Here is a 19,150-nt window from a genome sequence, read left to right on the forward strand (position 1 = left end):
TGACCCACAGGTTGAGAACCACTGCTCTAAGGGGTTTAAGCGGCATCGCAGGGTGACAACCATTGTCAAGTGCTGTTCTGCTATAAAGCTTTGTGGTTCTCTTCTTAAGAAAAGCATAATTCTGCCAGGTGGGCAAGATGATCCCGGGTAGCAACTATTCAAAAAGAACATCACTAGTGTACTTCAAAATAATTCTGGCAATACACAACATTTCTGCTGTGTAAACCCCCCATCTGCCTCTGTGGCCAGACTCACAGTCTCCTGTCTCTGTTTAGAGTATTCGAAGTGTAACCTGGAGCCAGGACCCGCAAGAGATTTAAGGTTGACAGTGTATGTGGCTTGCATAGGCATGAGATGTATGCAAGTCAGTAAAATCTTTCGTCCTTGACCAGTTCCTCTTTAGGAATTAGCCAGAGCTGGGCTTGGTGCTTTTTCTTTATTTTACTTGAGTGTATGGAGTGAATTTTCACCATGTGGGGCATATTTATGCACCACAGGTGCATGTGATATTTCAATAAGCGTATACACTGGATAGTATCTAAGTCAGAAACCAGATCTGTCTCCTTAAACAGCCACCATTTCCTTGTGATGAAAATGCCTTAGAATATTTTTTTTCTTTCTTTTGAAAATACACTGTGCCCAGGACTAGTGAGATGGCTCAGCGAGCAAAGGCAATTTTGCCAGGCTTGATCTGAGTTTGATTCCCAGAACCCACACGGTGGAAGGAGAGACCTGACACCTTCAAATTACCCTTTGACCTTCACATTTGTGCTGTGGCATGCATGCTTACATGTGTGCAGGCTTACATACACACACAGAATAAATACATGTAATGAGAGCATCAATAAATATACCCAGTACCTAACAGTTGTGTGTAGTCACCCAAGTATATACAACATCCCCAGTCTTATCCCTCTCTAACTATAACTTAGTATCCAGTGATTAACCTTTCCTGTCCTTCATCTGTCCGGTCTCTGGCAGTCATCATTCTACCCTCAAGTTCTATAGGATCATTTTTCTAGATTTCAAACAGGAGTGAGACATTGCATTAATGGTCTTCCTACATTTGGCTTGTTCCACTTAAAGCAGTGGTTCTCAAACTGTGGGTCATGACCCCCAAAGGGGTCACCTAAGACCATTGGAAAGCACCTATTTCCAATGGTCTTAGGAACTGAGACACAACTCTTTCTTTCTTTCTTTCTTTCTTTCTTTCTTTCTTTCTTTCTTTCTTTCTTTCTTTTTTTTTGTTTGTTTTTTTCGAGACAGGGTTTCTCTGTGTAGTTTTGCGCCTTTCCTGGAACTCACTTTGTAGACAAGGCTGGCCTCAAACTCACAGAGATCCGCCTGCCTCTGCCTCCCAAGTGCTGGCATTAAATGTGTGTGCCACCACCACCCAGCAAGACACCACTCTTTCTATCCATCTCCAGGCAGGTCCACCCACATTCAGAGATGCCCACATATGAGTACCCAGAACTGTAGTAAAGGATCACAGCATTAGGAAGGTTGGGAACCATTGACTTAAAGTAATGATCACCATAGCTTCATCCAAATTGTCACAAATGACCAGCCTTTCTCCATTTCTGTAGCTGAGTAGTATTACATGAGCCTATAATGTATTTTCTTTATCCATTCATGGGTTGATAGGCAGATACTAAGGTTGATTCCATTTCTTGGCTATCATGAATGGTTATTTTTTTTTCTGGATTTCTGGTTACATTGATAGTCACACCTAGTATAAATAAATGAATGTCCATCTTGGGATCACATGGGAGGGTAGCAATAGCTGAAGAAGGGCCACCAGCCTGTGGACTTAAGAGTATTGTGTGCCTGGTGCACTGGCAGACACAAGAATGCAATGTAAAATTCCTTTATGCTAGCCCGAGAGGGACTCAAAAGTGCCCGAGTACATGTTAGTTATCCATCTGGGTCTAGCATTGGAACCATGAAGAACTACAAGAGAGGATCCTCAGAGGCTGTACAGTGCATGATCATCAACAGTGGGACAAATTCATGTGAACAGGGACAAGATAAAGACCACTGGAATACTGTTCAGAAGAGACTCTCTTTGAAAATGGTGGTTGGTCCAGACACAGGTCCTGGAAAGAGGTGTACCTGAAAGTATTCCTGTGTCCCACTTTGTCCACAGCCACTTAGACCCAAGTAAACACTCAGAGGCTCATATTAATTAAAACTGCTTGGCCGTTAGCTCAGGCTTACTACTGACTAGCTCTTACATTTAAACTCAGCCCATTCTGTTAATCTATGTCTCGCCACGTATTCTGTGGCTTTACCTGTGTGCCATTACATGCTGCTCCCTGGACGGTGGGTTGGAATCTCCTGACTCAGCCTTTCTCTTCCCAGAATTCTCCTTGTCTGCTTATCCCACCTATACTTCCTGCCTGGCTACTGGCCAATCAGCATTTTATTAAACCAGTGTACAAAAGCATTATCCCACAGCAAAGAGGTGTGGAAAATACTGAACAGATAGAGTTTAAATCCTTATCTCTCAGGCTAGGAATGTGGTTCAGTTGGTAGACTGTTTGCCTACCATGCACAAGGCTTTGGGTTCAAGCCCTGCATTAGTCAAGCTAAGAGTGGTGGTGCATGCATGTAATCACTGCACTTTTGGGGGAAAAGGAAAAACATCAGAAGTTCAAGGCCAGCTGGGGCTACATGAGATCCTTTTCCAAAAACAAAAGCAAAAGATTTCTGAATTCTCTTTGTTTAAATATGAGATTACTGAGTTGCTCAAAACACAAATGCACATTTTGCCCAGAAATTCTACCAGATACATGGCTTTTATGATATTTAAAATCAAGTACTTAAAACCCATGAGATCTTAAAAATGATAAAGTTAAAGCATCTGCTCTAAAAACTTCTTGTGACTTGATTAGGTCTGGCAGGTGCCAACTCTCAGTTAGTTTGATGCCAATTATCAGAAATGCAGCTGCTTGTTGACGTGACAGCTGGCTTGAACTTTGATCAAAGCTGGCAGTTTTTGAGAAGCAGGTGGCTGAGAAGGATATGCAGGGATTGCACAGGCCAGGGTATGGCTTAGTTTCTGCTGGGGTATTGTGACTTTGAAGGAGAAAGACTTCCAAGTCCATGTTTAAGCATGACTGTGATGCTCACTTTGGGGCTCAATGGCTGCTTTCTTATTACGGCTTCCCTTGGTTCTCCAAAACACTGTAAGATACATGGTCCAGCTGTTTGCAGATCATGCCAACTGGGAATCTGGGTTGAGGGGAATGGAAATTTAGGAAAATAAGTTAGTGTTTTACCTTAAATAAGTTAGTAAAAAAAAAAATAGGGAGAAATTCTAGGTCTCAGAGTGAGATGAACAAAATTTAAGAAACGAGACCCAAGAAAGAATTCAGGTGCTCTTGAGAGAATCTAGGGACCACTGGTACAAACTGAGTCATCAGGGATGGAGAGATGGCTCAGTTGGTAAATTGATTTTCACACAAATATGAGAACCTGAGTTTGGTTCTCAGAACCTATGTAAAAATCCAGGCATGTGATGTATGAATGTAATCCCAATGCTCGTCAAGCAGAAACAGGAGCCTCCCTACAGCTGACTGGCCAGCCAGTGTAGCTGAGTTGCTTAACACTAGATTCAGTGAGAGAAGTTGTCTCAAACCAAAACAAAGCAGGACAAAGAATGACCAAGGGAGATACCCAATACTGACCTCTGGTGCTCCCATGTATGTGCAACACACACACACACACACACACACACACACACACACACACACAGAGAGAGAGAGAGAGAGAGAGAGAGACTTGGTCATCATCTCTGAGGCTAAACTAGTTGCTAAGTAAACTTGATTCTAAGTGACATGACAGATACCAGGCCTGAAATTCTTTGCATCTGATCAGGGTGTGACTTCAGAGCTAGGAGCCAGGCTGAGCCTGCTGGAGCCCCTCCACAGCTTAGGTTGGGAAACAGGCTCAGCCTATGAGTTTTTGTTAGTACCTACTGACTTTAATTGCATTGTAACTATGTTAAGAGCCCCCTCCCCCATGTCTGTCTGTCTATCACTCCATGAGACTGAAGGGCAGAGATCATGCAATTTACCACTCCCCAGCAAGCATACCCACTCATCCTTCAGTAGAGCATGGATTAGTTCTCGCAACTTACAAAAAAAAAAGTTCTTTCTAGTTAGTTTGCTCCACAAGAGGTTAGTTTTCTGGTTTCCTGCATGGCAAATGTTGAGGGAATCATCAGAGAGCTACAAGCAGGGTCTAGACCCTACTGGGGAGAGGAAGGGTCCAGGATGGTGTGTGTGGCCAAGTCAAGGGGTATAAGGAAGACTTCAGAGTTGTCTCTGTTCTTCCCTGCCATGGACCCTCATGGAAGAATGGAAAGATGAGGTCATCCTCCAGGCCCTGCCTGCTGCTCAGGCCACCGACATTTACAGGCATGACACACATGCCTTTCCTTTCAGGTGATCTTCAGCAGTGACTCCTCTTTCCTGTATCTAGAAACCCTGTGCTCAAGGACACAATCCTTCTGTTCCAGTCCATCTCATCAACTCCTGAGTTCTTCCACCCTAAATGTCTAAGGCAAGGCCACCTTTGCCACTGTAGGGGAATGTTGTCATCTTGATCAGATGCAAAGATTCAGAGATCCAAGGGAACTAGCATGCTTCCCTTTGTTCCTGGGAAGACGGGAGAACATGGCGCCAGTCTCCCCTCCAAAGCTCAGCTAGGGCCATGCCTGCTGGAGGAGATGGGGAGGAACTGCTGGGCACCCATGTGAGAGATGCAGAAGGAAGCAGAAAATGGGTGTGGGTTCTAGGGAAAGCCTGATGACAGGCCAGATTTGGGGTAAAGGCTTAGTTACATTTCTATTGCTATGACAAGACACCATGACCAAGGAAACTTCTAAAATGAAGCGTTTCATTGGCTTATGGCTTCAGAGGGTCAGAGTCCACGATGGCAGAGAAAAGGCATGGTGGCAGAAACAGCTGAGGGAACACGTCTTGATCCACAAACAAGAGGCAAAGAGAGAGTCACATTGGCAATGGTGTGTGAAATCTCAAAGCCTTCCTCAGCCCAGTGACACACCTCCTCCAACAAGGCCACACCTCCTAATCTTCCCAAACAGTTCCTCTAACTGGGGACCAAGGCTCAACCATATGAACCTATGGGAGCCGTTCTCATTCAATTTACACAGTCAGAAAAGAGTGTGGCATTGTCTCAGTTCCAGGGCATGAGGTCTACATACATCAGAGCTCAGGAAGATCACAGCTCATTTGGAAGAGTTAAGTAAAGACAGCCTTTGTTTCAGGGCAGGAATCGGAGTAGCCTAGTTTTGAACCTGTACAGTTCTTTTCTGGAGTCTCCATGATATCCCAGGGACAATACCTATCTATGCTCGGTGTGGCAATTCAGAAAGGGGCCTAGCCAGGACTAAAGGGGCTTGGATCTTCAGTGAGGGGCCATTGAACTCTCAGAGCACATGTCTACTTATTTATAAAATGGAATAGTAACCATACCTGGATGACCCACAAGATGTGGATAAAATAGTGTTATTAAAGGTATTGATTTTTTTTATTTCTTTTTACTTACCATGTTATCCAAGCTGACCCTGAACTCAAGATTCTCTTACCTCCATCTCCTCAGTGCTGGGATTACAGATGTGCGCTGCTGTGCTAAATATTGGCATTTTCTAGAGAAAGTCAAGGACCAAAAATATAATTTAAAAGAAAGAGTTTTAATTATTGATTTTCCCAATGGAAGGACAGCCTGCTGTGCACTGGTGTTATATATAAAATACTGACTTATTTTTTGTTATTTAAGACAGAGTTGCATGTTTCAGGCCGACCTCAAACTCACTTATGTGGCTGAGGATGGCTGAACTTCAGATCCTCTTGCCTCCACCTGGGCTAGAATACTGATGTTTTAAACGCATTTTATGTGCGGTTTAGTGTTTCTCTTTTGTGTCAGATAATACTAGAGACCTCTGAGTGCAAGTTTAAAAAGCCAAGGAAAGTCACCGGTGAAGTGTCTGAGGGACTGAGCAGGACCTGGCTCTTGATAAGATGTTTACATTTCCACTTACAGGTGGTGCTGAGAATAAACACTACTGTTGGAGTGGATACCGGGAGGCAGAGGTCTTAACAGGAAAAAGGCCGGCCAATGCCTGATAAAAGGCACCTTAAGCTATGTTTCTGCTTCTTCAGAGAAAGAGGGCTCTGTTGCTACAGGTTGCTATTGATTTTTTTTTTAACCAAGAACTTTGATAACCCTATCACAATTCCACCTCCTTTTAACTATTTTGAATATAATATCTTTGTGTGTATATGTGTGGGGGTAAAGGTGTTGTCATGTGCCCACAGGTACAATGTGTGTGTGTGTGGGGGGGGGGGGGCATGTGTATAGAGGTCAGAGGTCAATGCTGGTTACAGTCATCTATCACTTTTGTGTGTGTGTGTGTGTGTGTGTGTGTGTGTGTGTGTGTGTGTGAGAGAGAGAGAGAGAGAGAGAGAGAGAGAGAGAGAGAAAGAGAGAGAAAGAGAGAATTCAGACTCTCATGTCTTTGTTCTCCATCCTTGTCCAGACTAGCAACCCAATGGTTTTCATTGCATAAACACACTGATTTTAAAGCTGTAGCAGGAAGGAACAGAATGTGTCTGGGATACTGCACAGTAAAAGGGGCCAAGAGTAGAGTCTGTCCTCTGACTCACTGGAATTTAATGAATAGAGTAGGGCACCCAGCATATGGCCTTCCAGGCCAGGACTGTCACAGTACCATCTGCTTAGCATTGACTATTAGCCCTAACTTTGTGCTGGTTTGAGTTTCCTCTCTGTTGTGGGATACTTGGACGTTGTGAAGATATGTTGCTGTGTTTGGTGTAATAAAAAGTTGAATGATCAATAGCTAGGCAGGCGGTATAGGCATGACTTCTGGGTAGAGAGAAGAGGACAGATCATCGAGGTGCATAGGAGATGATATGGAGACTCAGAGGGGAGCTGGACATACAGAATGAAAGAAAGGCAAAAAGCCACGTGGTAAAACATAGATTAATAGAAGCAGGTTAATTTAAGTTACAAGAGCTAGTGGGACAAGCCTAAGCTAATAATTAATTAATCAGTCTGTGTCGTTATTTGTCAGCTGGCATCCCAAAGGGAAGTCTGACCACACCTTCGCTCCTCGTGCCAAGGGCTGGACCATCTCTCCCAAGATGACCTTCACATTGTATCTCAGCACCCGAGCTCCCTGTGGCCCTGCCAGGCCGCACCGTGCTTCTGGCTAGCCTGTTACGTGCACCCTGATCCTGTTAGGGCTTGCCCAGGGAGTTGTGAAATGATTGAGATCAGCATAATCCTCTGCCCCAGGTGACTGAAATGGTAATTTATCTTCATGTCTTTCCTACTCATTATTAAAAGCAAACAAAGGATGTGTATAGAATCAATGGTGTGGTCGGAGCTCTTCAAAGAGTTGCCAGCTTAATTCACAGCTGGCGGAAGGAGTAGACACACGTGCTGCTCTGTGTGATAAATGCTGTTGGATTCATTCATAGAAAGGAGAGGTGGGGGCTGGAAAAATGGCTTAGCAGTTAAAAGCATTGATTGCTCTTCCAGAGGTCCTGAGTTCAGTTCCCATCAACCACATGTGTGGCTCACAACCATCTGTAATGGGATCAGATTCCTTATTCTGGTGTATATATATATATGAATAAATAAATCTTTTTTAAAAAAGAAAAGAGTACAGTTCAGTGGTAGACTGTGTGCTTTGCATATATAAGGCCTCAGATTCATCTCCAGCACTTTTTTTAAAAGTGTCCCAAACTGGGGAGATGGCTCAGTTAGTTTAATACCTGCTGTGCAAGCATGAGGTCCTGAGTTCGGATGCCTGGCATTCGTGTGAAGAACCAGGCACAGTGGTATTGCCTGTAATCTTAGTGCTGGGGAGATAGAGATAAGTGGATTCCCTAGAACTCACTGGCCAAGTTGGTAAGCTCCAGGTTCAGTGGGAGATCCTGTCTCAAAGTACAAAATAGAGAGCAGCTGGTGAAGACACCTCACATCAACCTCTGCCCTCCACATGCACACACACATAGACATGCACAGGCACATATATGCACACACACAAACACAAAGGCCCTGGTGAGTTCAAGGTAGTCTCTATCCCTAGGGGAGACCTATATAGCAACAAGCACTCTTGTGCCATGATAGTAGTGGGCCTATGCCCACTCTCTGAGGCTTCTCGGGTCTGCCTATATTTTCTGTGACATCAGGTCTAGGTCCAACATGTAGGATTTAGTCAGAAGTTCGGGTCTTTTGGGGTGATAGTGAATAAGAAGCCACTCAACCTTTTGAACCTTGGTTTCCTCATCTTAAAAGAAAGGTGAGATCCCACCTGGCAGGTCATGAAGCACAGCTGTTGACACGGAGCAGCTTCCTTTGCCAACTCTGACATGTGGGTTTGCAAGGACCCCATGCAAGGTTTGGAGTGTTGATTTAGAGAAGGCCACAGGCTGGTTCCCCAGGGCAAGCCTTGCAGATGCCTCTGGCTCTTGGGCAGCAGTGGAGTCCTGCTATGCCCTCTTCCTGTGCCCGCCTACGCTGCTTTGAGTTTGGCATACACCTGGACAACAACGCCTGCTCAGCCCTGCTATACTCAAGTTGCAGGGGGTGTTGACAGCTGCTAGGGAACCAGAAGGACAAAATGGAGAAGAAACGGCAGCAGGCGAGGACAAAATAGGAAGCTGGCGCAGCTGAATGATGATAGGGACTTTTCCCCCTTTTCTTTTCGGCTGCGAGATAAGCATGTTTTTTGTTAGCTTAAAGGGAGCGGGGGCTCATAGCAGTTATCTGGCTGGCCCTCATTTATGGATGGCTCCAGACTTTGAGTCCTGGCAAGTGCTGGCACTAGGCAATGCTGAAGTGTTTTCAGCTCAGAGGAAAATCCCCAAAGTCTACAGGGCTCCAGTCTGCAGAGGGAAAAAAAAAAATACCCGAACCAGAACAGACCATTTGGGACGTCAAGGAGGCCATGGAGAGATGCGGCCACTGATGTTTGGTTTCTGCTAAGACAAAATGTGGAGGGGCGGACTGAGCCTGCTCCTTACTAGTCTGTTGTGAGCTGACTGTGTTCGCTAACCAGGGCAGTGGGAAGTGCATCCTAATGCCCCAAGGGTTGGAGGGTGGACTGCTGGAGACAGACTCCACGGGGCCCTTGCTGACTAGCTCTTTGGCTCATGGTCAAGGCTGTTTAGATGGTACATTAATCTCCATTACAGCGTTTTTCATAAGTGGCGCCCCTGCTGACCTTCTATTGGTCTCATACTTCGCCGTCACATGGCTTCCATCCTCTTTTCATTCTCCTATGTTGTTGGGACCCTTTTTTTATGCCTCCATACACATATGTCTTTCCGCCATACCCCCTTCCCTCTCCTACAGCTATTGTGCCTCTGATTTGTAACCAGAAACTCCTATGGAGCCTCTGTGCTTCCGGGTGAGGCTAATATTTCCCACTGTGTTACCATAGCTGTTTATACAAGTCTACATTGTACTCTTGGCCGAATAAAATTGCACCGAGAGTCCGTGTCTCTCATTTGTTCTTGTGTTCAACTCTGTGCATGGGCTCAGGGTAGAGTTTCCAAAGACGTTTGTGGAATACATGATAAATGGATAAAAACACACTGACTCCTAGCTGCTGGACTCGATGTAGTTCAGCCCTAAGGCTTCCTGCAGGTCAGATCAGCCTCCTCTAGGACCCTTCTTGGTTCAAAAAGGATGACATAGGTCAGCAAGAGCAGCTCTGGGCTCTAGAAACCCTGCTCTGTGAGAGACCCTAGATTCACAAGATGCAGAGATGAAGCACAGGAGAGAGACAGAGAGAGAGAAAGAGAGAGACATAGAGAAATGTTGTGGAATATTATTTTACTAGGTAAAAGTGTGTTACTTTTGTTTATGCTGCATTTGTTTAATTCTGTAAAGATGTGTTGCATTTATTTCACCTTGCCTGCCTAAGGCATCTGATTGGTCTAATAAAAAGCCAAACAGCCAATAGCTTGGCAGAGAAAGGATAGGCGGGGCTGGCAGGCAGAGAAAATAGGAGGAGAAATCTAGGCTTGAGAAGAGAAGGAGAGAATGAGGGACAGGCCCAGGGCCAGAAGCCAGGCAGCTGCCCATCAGACATAGAAACAGCAAGAAAGTAAGAAAAGGTAAAAAACCCCAAGGCAAAAGGTAGGTAAAGAGAAACAGGTTAATTTAAGTTAAAAGAGCTGGCCAGAAATGTGCCTACGCTAGGCCAAAACTTTCAAAACTAGTAAGTCTCTGTGTCAAGATTTGGGAGCTCATTGGTGGCCCAAAAGAAAAAGCCTGGTACGGAGAAAGACACACACACACACACACACACACACACACACACACACACACACACACACACACACACAGAGAGAGAGAGAGAGAGAGAGAGAGAGAGAGAGAGAGTGAGAGAATACTGTTGTTACTAGAGCCAAGGAAAGACTAGACATCTAAAGAAGTTGTTTAAAAAAGAAAATAGAGAATAAAGGTCAAGAAACAATGAAAAGCCGTTCTTGAAAAATAAAACAAGTTGTAATGTTGTCTTGGTTGCTCCTCTGTTCTGTACAGACACCATGACCAAGGCAACTTATACAAGAAAGAGTTTAATGAGGTTTAAAGCTCCAGAAGGTGAATTCATAGTCACCATGTTGGAGAGCATGGCAGCAGGCAGGCCAGCTTGGTACTGGAGCAGCAGTTGAGGGCTGACATATTGATCCACAAGCAGGAGGCAGAGAGAGCTAACGGGGACTGGTGTGGGCCTTTAAAACCTCAAAGCCTGCCTGCCCTGGTGACACACTTCCTCCCACACCTCTTAATCCTTTCCAAATAGTTCCACTCACTGGGAACAAGGCTCAAATATATGAGCCTATGTGGGCTGTTATCCTTCAAGTCACCATGAGCATACAAGACAAAAGGGCTGGATTTTCTTTAAAGGTTAATAAAATATCCAGGCGGTGTTGGTGCACGCCTTTAGTCCCAGCACTCGAGAGGCAGAGCCAGGCGGATCTCTGTGAGTTTGAGGCCAGCCTGGTCTACAGAGTGAGATTCAAGATAGGCACCAAAACTACACTGAGAAACTCTGCCTCAAAAAAAAACCAACAAAAAATAATATAAAATAGATAAAATTCTGATAACGAAGGAGGCACATATGATAATGTAGTCATTTCTTGCTTGACATTAACAATACTCTTGTGAAAACCTTATGTTCTGTATGAAAACTATAACAGAATTTACTCCCCCACCTCTCTTTTTAGACAAGCTATATTATCTAAAAAGCAAAGAAACACTTGCTCTCCTGCTCACTTTGATGCTCATCAGCCTTTTTGCTCCCGATTTTTTCCCAAGGTTCCCTATTCCTGAGCCGATGCGGTCACTGTCCACTACAGCCTGTGTTTGACTCCCTGAGGATCAACTCTCCAGTGAGGTGAGCTATGGACTCGTGAGCCTTCCTGGGCATGCTCTGCACAGATTAAGGTAGAACCCACGCAGGATCGAAGTCTTTCCCTGGAATCACCACATATTTGGCGATGTGAGCTGTATCTTACAGATCTGTCCCCAGCCTCCCCCATGCTGGGATGCTAGGTGTGTGCCACCGTAAGCGAAGCCAAGAGAATCTGTTTAAGGGCTATTGAGGATTTATTAAGATATGAAATGGGGAGAAATACACTCGCAGATACAGAACCAAGTAAAAAGTTGTTGTTGTGCATCGTTCTGCCTGGGATCCAGATGTCAGGTCTCCGGTCACCCCAAGAGAGTACATGATGACTCTCTCTAAGCTCTTACAGGGTCACATATGCAGACAAAGCCATGCCCTAGGGCTTGTACCCCAAAACCATTGGCTGAATGGAACTAATTCCCACAACATGCCACCATGCCACGGTTTCCTGGATGTTAGGCAATTGCTCGACCACTGAGCTGTACCTCCCTCTGGTGTTCTTCCCTATCAAGTAGTTGATGACTTTGGCTTTGCATTATTAGCAGAGAGTTGTGGTATTTGGGGAGCCAGTGTTTAACAAAAGTTTTAAGTTGCATCTTTCTTATTATTATGCTTTATCTGTTTTCTGTTTTTCTGTTGGGCTGTTTATCTTTCCTTTATTTTTAGGACCCGTGTGTGTATTAAGAGTAGCAACTACTTACTTGCCAATGTTTTTCCCTTGTTATATCTTTTGTGGGTCTCTTTTTTTTTAATTGAAATTCCTATTCATAAAGAATCTGGGGAGACGACTCAGTTGGCACTTGCTGCACAAATATGAGGACATGAACCCACGTGAAAGTACCATGCAAAAAGCTGGGCATGAAATGCATGTCTACAGCCCCAGCTCAAGAAAGCAGAACCAGGGGGTTCCCCAGAGCTTACTGGTTAGCCTGTCTAGCCAAAATGATAAACTCCCAGTTCAGTGAGACCCTGTCCCCAAAATTAAGGTGGAGAGACTAAAGACGACATCTGCCTGGCCTTCACAAAGGCCCCGCCCCCTCAGATTCTTGTACATATAGTCAGCCGTTTCAGTATTGGGGTATCAAATTAAGGGGAATTCTCATTTACTATGTAGTAGAGGAATCACCCCTAAGTTCTTTCTTTAAGTACCTGTGTAGTTTGTATATCATTCATCTCTTGTCTACATTGACAAAAGATGGGTTTTTTTTTGGGGGGGGGTGGCTATTCACTTATCTCTAATATTGGAATATCATAAAGTCCAATTCATTTGTACCGATTTGATCTTCTTTTATGCTGATTTTAAAAGGTAATCTAGGCTCAGTAGTGAATAACTCAGGCTGCTCTTGCAGAGAACCCGGGTTTGGTTCCCAGCACCCACATGGTAGCTCACAACTGCCTGTCACTCTAATTCTAGGGAATCTGATGCCCTCTTCTGGCTTCTGCAGGCACTGCATGCCCACATGTAGTTCAAATACATACATGCAAGCAAATAGTCATACACATTAAATACAAATAGATAAATAGTTTAAAGGTGATCTAATAGGGAAAAAACATCTATAAAGTTCACATGAAAGATAAAAGTGTGTTACCAAAATATTTTTAATCAAAAGGTAACAATAAAGGGACACTTACTCTATCAAATATCAAGGCACAATGAAAATGTATAGTAGATAAAATAGTGTAGTGTTAACATTGGACTAAAACTAAGCACCAAAGTAAAAATTCAATAATAAAACCACAGCCTTGCACAGTGAGGATTATGGTAAGCATGATAGTTTAACTCTCTGCAGAAGGGTGAATGGCAAATGCTAAATTCTACCCACTAGCCATCACAGAGATGAACTGTGGAGTCCTTCCTATTCCATCTGGGGGACTTATTGGATTAATGCCTCATATAATTAGACTCCTTTTGTAGGATGACCAGAGTGAGTAAATGAGATGGATCTTAGGCTTAATATTACAAACAACTTTATTATGAGGTTAGAGGATGATGTAAGAGAGAACATTAAGAATGATTGATTGACCAGGATGAAGCAGAGACGTGTGCCTGCCCTGCACTTCTGGTAATAGCCAGCTACACCCAGATAAACTCTTGACAGAGGAAGAGCTTGACTTAGCAATGCTCTGCCTTCCAGCTGTGCTAAGTGCTCCTGGAGCACTGCCAGCGCTGGGAACTCCGGATGCAAATGCTAATGGCCCCTACCTGGAAGCCTTGCCCCTTCCCTTCAGGGCCTTCAGTCCAGCTGAGCACACAGCTGAAGGGTACAATTGTGCCCATGCCTCCTGGCTTCTTCGCCCTTATTCCCAGCACTGTGGGCCTAGGGGCAGCAGAAGGTAGCAATAAGGCATACTTGGGTGGGTATCTATCTATCTATCTATCTATCTATCTATCTATCTATCTATCTATCTACCTACCTACCTATCTACCTACCTATCTATCTACCTACCTACCTATCTATCTATCTATCTATCTATCTATCTATCTATCTATCTATCTATCTTTGAGACAAGGTCTCACTCTGTATCTCAGGGTACCCTGAAACTCACTATGTAGCCAAGGGTGGCCCCAATCTTCTTGCTTCAGTCTCCCCAATGCTAAGATTATAGGCGTGAGCCAGCATGCATGGCTGATTTGCTTTATTTCTTAAAACTGTTGTTGTTAAACTGTGAGCTCTTTTTCAAACTTATTCTTTTTTGTTTGCTTATTTGTTTTGTTTTTGTTTTTTGAGACAGGGTTTCTTGAGTTCAGGCTGGCCTTGAACTCACAGAGATCTGCCTGTCTCTGCCTCCCAAGTGCTGGGATTAAAGGTATGCACCATCACTGCCCAGTTACATATATTCATTTTTAATTATGTGCAAGTGTGTGTATCTCTGTGTGGATATGTGCATGTGAACGCAGGTGTCAGTGGAGGCTAGGGGCATTGGATCCCCCTGGAGCTGGAGTTCCGGTGGTTGTTAGCTGCCAGGTTTAAGTGCCAGCAACCCAAACTTGCAAGAGCTGTTCACATTTTTAACTACTAAGTCTCCTCTCCAGCCCCAATTGTCCAACCCAATTATCTTAGTTAGGCTTTCTAACATGGTGATAAAATAATATGGCCAAAGGCAGTCTGGGGAGGAAAGGATTTAGTTTATCTTTCATTTCTAGATAACAGTCAATCCATCACTGAGGAAAGTCAGGGCAGACTCAAACAAGGCAGGAGCCTGGAGGAAGGAGCTGATGCAGAGGCCATGGAGGAGTGCGGCTAACATGTTTCTCATGGCTGGCTCAGCCTGCTTTCTTATACGATCCAGGATCACCAGCCCAGGGGTGGCACGGCCCACAGTGACCTGGACCCTCCCACACATCAATCATCAATCAAGAAAATGCCCCACAGACTTGCCTACAGACCGATCTGGTGGGGGCATTCTCTTAACTGATGTTTCCTCTTCCCAAATGCATCAAGTTGACATAAAATTGGCCATCACACCAACATGCAGAAAAGTCAAGTGTGTGCCAATCCAGCTGCAGAAACTGGGGGATGCAGAGAACACCTTTGCAGGCATGAATAGGAGGCGATGAGGGAAAGAGATGGGTGGTGACTGGGGAACAGGTGAAAAGGAAGCTGGGGGGTTTGTCAGATTTGTTCTGAAGGTGAGAGAGATTTGGGGCAACATACACCGAGTGGCAAGAAAACGTATTTTAAAAGGCTTACGATAGAGGAGATAATTCTAGCACATCCCTGTCGATGACCACACTTTCCAGGTACCATTCCAACAACTGTACTTACACCCTGCCTCCAGATCCAGATTACCAGTTACGCCCACAGCCATTTCCACGACTGTAATGTCTTAATTTCTCAGAAGAAGAATTCATGGGTAATTAGTAATGAGTAATTGGAAATAATTAACTGCCCTCTCCTATAGGGGAAAGCTCTAAAAGAAGAGGTACAGGGCTTTGCAGAGAGAGAAGAACGGGTAGAGGGTGATGCTAAAGAGAAGGATGCAGGGGAAAGAACAGCAACATCTTCCTCTGTGAATAAAATGCCTATTCACCTTCTGGCTGTCAGTTGGATTGCCCTTTTCTTACATTTATTTATTTGTTGGGAATTTCATACATGTATATAGTGAAATATGACCATACCCACCTCCCATTTCCCCCATTGACCCAAGTTCACACCAATATGCCTTCCTTCCAATTTCGTGCTCCCTTATTTCTCTTTTTAAAGATATGACTCAACGCAGTCCGATCAGTGATGCTCATGTGTGCATGGGTGTGGGGCACCTACTGGAGTGTGGGCAACCTATCATTGGCCACAGCCCCAAAGAAGAACGATTCTCCCTTCCCCAGAAGCTTTCAAATGCTAATAGCTCCTGAGTTAAGGGTGGGCCTTGTGAGCTCCCCCACCCCAGACTGCACTGGAATGTTGGCTGGCTTGATCGTGGGCAGGTAACCACTGCTGCTCTGAGTTCCCAAGTGAAGTCCCCATGTCAAGTCCAGAAGATGGCATTTCCCAGCCCCCCTCCCCATATTCTAGCTCTTTCATTCTTTCTGCTGACTTTTCCTTGATGTTCCCTAAGCCTTGTGGGGGTTGATGATGATGTCCCTCTTAGGGCTGAGCAAGAGAAGGGGGCCAGGAAGACCATGAGTTTAAGCCCCATGCTCTTTTATGACTAGGTAGGAAGGAGCTACCTGGGGTTTCAGGGGAAGGAATTGTGTCCAAGTCTCATGTTCTACCTACTGGTCGGGATGTGTGAATGCAAGCAGTCATTTCTGTGAACTCCCTGTGCTGAACTCCACGAATTCAAACACTTTTCCAATCTGAGCCTAGAAGAGTGGTTCACAGGCTAGACTTTCCCCTATGAATCAGCAGGGGTATAACACGGAGGCAAGTCTGCTTGGTCTAAGGGACGGGGAACTAAGCGTGGACCAATGAGGAAGAAGGGCATCAGCTCCAAGGAGGGGACTGAGGCTGACAGATGGTAGGAGCATTTTGCTCACCAATAATCTGTTAGCACAGAAGGAAAGCAAGTTGGGAAGAACGAGGTCCCTCCTAACTCTAACACTGTTGGGGTGGGAGGAGACTATATCTTCATTTTCCCAAGGTTGTGTGCATTTTAAAACAGTTTGCACACACTATCAGTGATTCAGGAAAAGTCAATATTTGCACTGGCTTCTCTTATTTAAGGTTGCAAATCATTGTTCATCAGAGTAAGATACAAGCAGTTTCCTGTCTCCGGAATATGCTTATTTTCCCCCTTTGCAACACTCCCTTCATCTTTTCGTTGAGTGACAAAAAAAGCCACCCCTGTACAGTGATAGAGAGCACCGCAAGAGTCGCCGGCTGTGTGTCCCGGTGTCCCCCTGAAAGCTGTGTGACCTTGATAGTTGTTCAACTTCCTTAAACTTTGGTTTCCAGTACAACATGACAGCGTGAGCCCCTGGCATGGCTGTGAGGAGGCAATGAGACAGTCTATGCCATGGACTTCACATGGTGTCGGACTCTAGTGAACATCCATCCTGCCCGGGTGCTGTGTGCGTGCTCACTTTCAGAGGATTGAGTAGTGTGTGTGAGCTGGTAACATTGAGTAGTGTGTGTGAGCTGGTAACAGAATTGTGGAGCTTGAAAGAGATTCTTGAAAGCGTTTCCCCAAGAGAGCAGATTTCTGCCCAGTTTTCCAACACTCACTCCCATCAGCACCATGGCTGCTGTAAGACTAATAGTGCAAGGCAGTCTTTGCCACGCTCATATTTTCATGCACGGATGACTTTTTTCAAACTTGCCTGAGGGGTAGACGTACTTCCTGGGCTTTGTAGACATCCCTTGTGTATCTATAGGGCTGCCCATCAGGAGATTCAGGAATGAACCCCAAGGCCATGTGAAATCACCTGTGAGACTAAACTGAAGCCTGACCTTGCTTGACGTCATAGCCGTCAGGTTAAATTTGCTGAGCCTCATTCTTCAGGTGCTAAATACACTCTGATTATTGTTCTCTGTTTGGGTAAAGGAGGAAAATAAAGAGCCTCTATCTCGAAAACCCCAGGCTGTTAACCACCCTTAACCAACTTCTCAGCTCTGCTTGGGCAAGTGGCAGGCAGTGAAACCCAGGGCCAAGTAGGTCATCCAACCTGTTATACTTAAAGCTGGTAGACCTAATTATAAAGGTGCACTTCTGTCCTTTGGCAGGGATGAGGGGAAAAACGTTCACATAGAAAGCCAGGAAAATCACCTTTGCCCAAGCTCCACATCTAATGAAAGGCTCTGCCTCAATGTAGGCCACAACAGAATGCCACTGACCTAAATTCTCTGCTGAATCAACACCATTAAGAGATCCTGACCCAGTTCCATATGGAGCCTTCACTTTCCCATTGTAACCTTGGATCACCTTGGTGATCATAGACACTAGGAGGCAAGGGCTTCAGTTGGCTATGAGACTTGTTATAAATTGCCTTAATGCTCCATCAAGAGCCATTGAAAGGAAACTCAGAACTGAACCCAGGATTCTTGGTGGCATTCCTTTTATTTTGAGGAAGTGTGGCTGGAGCAGATGTCATTTTACCCAGTGGTGGCTGTGAGTGCCTGGTGGCTGTGGTTGATAGTATCATAGGGTTGGGGCAAGGCTAGTTGCCAATGTAGATTCATTCATAAAGCTGGAGTAGTGTCAGGTATAGTGTGGGGTTAATGGATAGTAAGCTGAGAGCCACAGATACCCTGAGCAGGATATAAGTTTAAAGACCCTTTGGAGAATGGTGGGACAGTCCTTTAAAAGTTTTCATCATAATATAATTATATCACTTCTTGCTTTGCCTTCCCTTTCCTTCCCCAACCCCCTCCCATGTCTTCTTTCTTCAGCCCATCCTATGCCCCCCTCACTCCCTCTCAAATTTATGGTGTCTTTTTCTTTGATTATTATTGTTATACACATACACACACATGCATAAATATGTAAATTTTATTAAAATCTCTTCAGTGTTGCTTGTGTATATATGATTTCAGGCTGACCACTTTGTGTTGGATAAGCAATTAGGGGGATCATTCCTTATTTTTCAAATGAAAATGGATTAGATTTTTTAAAGATCTATTTTATTTTATATGTATGAATGTTTTGCCTCCATGTATGTCTGTGCACAATGTGCACGCAGTGCCCACAGAGGCCAGAAGAGGGCAGAAGATTTCCAGGAACTGGAGTCATAGACAGTTGTAAACCACCAAGTGGATGCTGGGAACCAAACCCTGGTCCTCTGGAAGAATAATGAGTGATCTTAATAGCTGAGCCATCTCTCCTCACTAAATATTTATTTATTTATTTGTTTGTTTGTTTGTTTGTTTGTTTATTATGTGTACGAGTGTTTCTCCTGCACATGTATATAAGTGTATATTGTATGAGTGCTTGGTGCCCTTAGAGGCCAGAAGAGGGAGTCAGATCCTCTGAAGCTTGAGTTATGACCGTGAACCACCCCGTGGGTGCTGGAAATTAAACAAGGGTCCTCTGGAAGCAGTGCTCTTAACCACTGAGCCATCTCTCTGGCTTCATTAGTGACATTTCTTTAAGAAACAGCCCCTCAGAGCAGAGAGCAATGAGACCATGTGTCAATGTTCAAAGCCTTTCTTCTCTGGTTCGGGTAACTAACTTCATCTCTGGGTACAAACCAGTTTTGTGTGGCTTAACACTGGGGACACATTCTAAGAAATGCGC

The sequence above is a fragment of the Peromyscus californicus genome, unplaced genomic scaffold, assembly GCF_007827085.1.
Source record: "Peromyscus californicus insignis strain IS unplaced genomic scaffold, ASM782708v3 Scaffold_11__1_contigs__length_118956290, whole genome shotgun sequence".
Taxonomy (NCBI): Eukaryota; Metazoa; Chordata; class Mammalia; order Rodentia; family Cricetidae; genus Peromyscus; species Peromyscus californicus.